This window comes from Nothoprocta perdicaria, unplaced genomic scaffold (assembly GCF_003342845.1).
Source record: "Nothoprocta perdicaria isolate Ctin4 unplaced genomic scaffold, notPer1 scaffold_64, whole genome shotgun sequence".
Classification (NCBI taxonomy): Eukaryota; Metazoa; Chordata; class Aves; order Tinamiformes; family Tinamidae; genus Nothoprocta; species Nothoprocta perdicaria.
In genome coordinates, this window is record NW_020455910.1 from 3,808,126 (window position 1) to 3,813,001 (window position 4,876).

The 4,876-nt window shown below is 36.1% G+C and overlaps 1 protein-coding gene across 1 annotated transcript in view; it reads right to left on the reverse strand.

Annotated features, from left to right (window-relative positions):
- UBR5 (ubiquitin protein ligase E3 component n-recognin 5) overlaps positions 1 to 4,471 on the reverse strand; it is a 64,552-nt gene extending 60,081 nt beyond the window's left edge. Inside the window, exons 1-4 of the mRNA XM_026050056.1 lie at positions 4,432 to 4,471; positions 3,866 to 3,947; positions 3,587 to 3,663; positions 2,693 to 2,812 (exon numbers count right to left, since the gene is read on the reverse strand). The gene's annotated coding sequence lies outside the window, so the exon portion shown is untranslated. The remainder of the gene's footprint in view (positions 1 to 2,692; positions 2,813 to 3,586; positions 3,664 to 3,865; positions 3,948 to 4,431) is intronic.
- Positions 4,472 to 4,876: the final 405 nt, after the last annotated feature.

Below are 4,876 nucleotides of genomic sequence, written 5' to 3' on the forward strand. Positions count from 1 at the left end.
AAAAGAAGCCTCTAGTCTATTCCTCTGGAAAAAAAAAATTGTTGCAGACAGAAGCCGACTGTAAAAAGAATACTTCCTATGGCATTAATGCTCTTTAATCATGAGTATCAATAGCACTTTTCTGTTGTTAATCACCCTATGCATCAACCTCCTTTCATGAAAAATAAACAAAAAAAAAATCTAGTCTATTTAATAAGGAGGAAGGGGAAAAAACATCCCGAGATGCAAAAAGAAGTTCACTTTAAAGTACAGCTTTCATATCTGCAGGTGGTAATTAAGAAAACCAGTTAAATCTTCAATTTTATGCTCCAATTACCATTTTTTGGACAAGACCATAAAATTAAAGGCTAGCTCAAGCATCTGTGTAAGAGGATGTCCTGTCTCAGGGAAATCTATGTTTTCAGGATCACAGCCAGCAACTATGCAGACAAGGACCCAATAGGAAGCAAGAGACAATTCAATAACAGCTTCAGCATAAATGCTTCATCTCATGAGTTAGGAAAAACCTCTCAAAAAAAAAGGAAAGAGAGAAGGAAAAAAAAGGTATTGATGAACATGAAAGGGAACGTGAAAGGGGGAGAAAAAAATGTGACATTAAATAAAATGAGTCAGATTGTTTCTAACAGTGTATTCTTGTTGTTGGGAAGGGAGTTGAGAGGAAGCTAATTCCTACAAAGAAAATTTTTCAATTCAGCTCTCAGCAGGGAGGATGTGGGTGTAAAGAGGCTTACATGTTATTTTTTAATACTTGTTACTGATGCAGTTTTCTATTTTAAGTAATAAGCTATCAGTGACAGTTGAGGGAGATCTAAAATTTAAAGACATTTATATTCTTATAATAATCAAAAGGTTACAATTGAATCCTAATTGAGCACTGAAAGGTATCAGAGGACCATGTTCTTGAAATTCAGACTACGCTAACTGTATCTTGCACTACTGCAAGTTAGGTCCAATTCAGAGAAACCAACTGGCTTCACACACTGCCATTATTTTTAGTGTAACAGCAATCYAGTTAAAATGTGGTTTAAATATGTTCTTTCAAGAGGAAAAAAAAAAGAGTAACATATTTAATACCCTTAAACGAGCTAGGCTTCTATCCCTGATGTCTTTGCTATGTCTAACACACATGGCTTCAAAAGTTCTGAAATCTACTGATCGACTTGGGTTAAATAAACAAGCAAGTTATCTTCATAAAGTTCCCTTCCCCAGTGTTCATAAATCTTTCTTTTTTTTCATCTGGCCTCCTTTCAAGGGGACTTGAATTTCCTTGACATGCTATCACTCCTTTGCCAGATCACTTTCTTTTATATAGCTGCTTGAGAGAGTTGACCTGCTATGAAGAAAAGTCCTAAGGACACAGTTATTTTTACTAAGCTGTTTACATMTAGAATAAGTATTAGTATAGAAAGGAACTCTTTCTGCTTATTTCTGTTCACCTACTTGGTCWCCATCCAGTGTCCACTAACCTGCTATCATCTTTCTAAATTCAGTGATCTTATCTAAGGTCCCTGTGGTTTGCATGTGTTAAGATTCAAATTAATAAGTAATCATTTCCTGTAAATAACCTCTACTAGTTTGGAGAGTCTCAACCATACATTTCTGAAATATATATATATATATATATATATATATATATATAAAATATATAACTCCTGAACTGATAAAACAAATGCTTCAGGGGCTACTTTCACATGTCTTCAAGTAATTTTATCTGGTTTTGCTCAGGTCAAAATAAAGAAAGTCAACATGTTCTTAGTCCAAGAGAAATAAAACCATTTTTTTGACAGTAAGTTTTTAAGCATGACACCATCAGTTTGCCTTTAAASTCCACCACACAGATTTAAGCTGTAACGCAGGAAGATGTCACAAAAAGTTATGATAGGGATAACAAGACTTTCACGCAGCTAAATCCCTGATAAAATTAGCTCATTTAATAATGTAAATAACATTCTTTTTATTTTTCAGGGAGGGGGAAGGAGGAAAGGCTGAAGTTCTTCATTGCCTTACAAAAGCATATAATGAAAAAGCCACCTTAATTACATAATGAAGATTAATTTACATTGCTATAAAAAGGGACACCATCAATTCTAAAGCTGATTATAAAATATATATAAATATATATAATTTGAGTTTATATACTGTATTTTCAAGTTTCTATTTCAGTTCTAAAGGTTCCGAGTCACAACTTTTTCCAACTGTTTCCTTCCTATTACAATATATTAGACTAACAAAAAGCAACTCTTCACTTGGGGCAAGGGAGAGGAAGGCACAATAAAACTGCCTACATGAAAATCTGTCAATGCACGTGCTAAACATTTTTTTCCTATGTAAATGCACACATTTTACTCCATGGCACTACTCTATTAAATTGATAGTGTCCCTCTAAAAAAAAAAAAATGTTTTTTCAAAGCTGAGGGAGTAAATATTCAAAAAAGACAACACAGCCAAAACCAAGTTACCCTTCATACGTGTATTGGAAGGTATGAAGAGTGCCCATATCCTAGGCACTCAGGGGTCAGTTGCACATGTGTTTTTTTAAACAGAGTCAGTAAGGTTTGTGTTACACCCTACCTACACAACTGCTGTAATGAAACGTCCCCTTACACATACTGCATACAGTTTATATATGTGTATACACATATACTCAAATATGGAACAAACAGATTGCAGCCTCAATCCTATCAAAACTTACCCAAGGGTGTTGCCTGCCAGTCTGCCCAGAGTTTCAGAACCAGACAGAAACCATGGGGAGTCACTAGTTCTGCCTGGCCTGGATGTCCTTCCTGCCCCTGAGCCACTGCTCAACTTTGAACTGAAAGTAAAAGATGGTAAATCAGTCACAAAACAATCCCAAATGGGTTAAGAACAAAACCTGGAAGCCCAGGTCTAAATTCTCAGGGACTTAGTCTGGTAACATACCAGCTTAAGCAACACCCTTGGGGAATATTCCAAACTAATCTAACTSTATGTTAAGATGTATGCTGAAAAATAAAGTGTAAAGCATGCCTAACAGATCGTACTTACACCAGCAATCCATAACAACAGTTTCAAATGCACATTAAGCTAATCGGTGATTTGAGATAGCCACTGCACTGCATGTTTTCAGTTAGTGTATACGTACAAACCATAACAGCTAGGAGCTCCACCTGTAAACTGGTGCCTAAGCATGCTACCTAAAGCTTTACCTCCAAATATGATCAARCAGTCCTAATACAGAGCACTTACCTGTCCCGAAGGTACCAGATCTAGAAAGCAAGCTCCTCTGGACGGGACCACTTTCTGAGCAGATTCTACACAGGGTTTAATATGAGCCAGTTTGTTTCATAAAAGTTGTTTGAGGTGGGGGGAGGTGCTGTTTTATTGTTTCTTTAATTTAAAGAGTTTCTGTATCACTACTTTTTGAATCGCATCTAACATTTATTCCTATACCAGTCTGTCAAGCTACACTGTCCGGCTGCATCACCACAACCACTGCAGGTCAACTTCAAGTACCCATTTCCAAGGCAATGTGGTTTAAACACAAAACACCGAGCACTGCTTATCCAGTTAAAAAGAATTATTTAATATAAAGAAAAGTGTTTCTTACCCATCATTATTATCTGGTTTACCCAATTCCAATCTGTCTGGCTGAACTGAAAAACCAATCCTGCAGACTCTACCATCCTATATTCAAAACAAGGAAATCAAGTGTCCAAAATTACAAGACAATTACAGGAAAAAACAACACAGACACACACACATATATATACACACAAGTAAATAAGTCTTCAGTTGCTGAAGAACGTTGATCAATTTGATGTTAAAAGATTAGCTTTAACTCTACAGTTTCAAGTTTGTTATCTTAACAGACTTTGGAAGAATTTACCTCAAGAAGAAATGCAGCATGATTTGGTCCCACCACACACTGTTTAATAGTAGCCTGTTCCAATACATTCAAAGGGGGGTGGCTGAAAATAAAAAGTGAGCAYGTATAACATTTTAAAACTTTTAAAGGGTAAAAAAATTTAAAAAGGCTAGTGGCATATGGAAGGAATAACGTGCAGTGATGATTACTGATATAGAAACATTCAAGAATGACTAAAAACGTAAATCAGTTGAAGCAACTATGATATACTTTCAGTCATCAAGCACAGAAAATGCAGAATAAAATCTTAGAAGTTTTTTTTTTTAATTTGGTCAATAATAAACAACAGGGACTCTACATCAAAAGTAAGGAGTTAGTCTATAAAGYGCGTGTTGAATAAGACTATATCATGACTGAAAACATTTTCTTCCTTACATAGTAATTGTCTTATCTGAASCATTTCTGAAGTTTAGCATAAGTACTGAGGTTTTCTAAGGCTCCATTTACAGTGGAATTCTTTGTTTTGTGTTGATAGTAGAAAAACATACTTTCCTTGATGGCTTACAGCGATGCCGGAAATGTCTTACCTGTTTAAATTATATTTGTTCAGCTTCTCTGAAACTTCCCTTAATCTGAAACGAGAAGAAACGAAGCCGTTGTTTGCAAGCCATCCTTCCCTGTGCCCAACGCTCACCTAAGCGTGTCACCCTTGTTAAAGGAGCTTTCCTTTAACTGCCAGGGATACTCCAACATCCTACACACTGATCAAACTGAGCACCTACTYCAAAACTGGCCCTTTTTCAGCAATTAAAACAACAGTATCATGACATTACAGCAGGATATGGCGAGGGTACATTATGAGAACCACTTACGATCCCGAAACATGAGGCTTAATATAAATCCTAATTGGCGGCGGGAGTCTGCATTAGAGCTGTGTATGCTCAGCTCAAAACACATTTTTGTTTTGGAGAGTATTGTTGTTTGCTTATTTTAAGGGTTTTACACTTCCACTTATTACCATGCTACCCAACC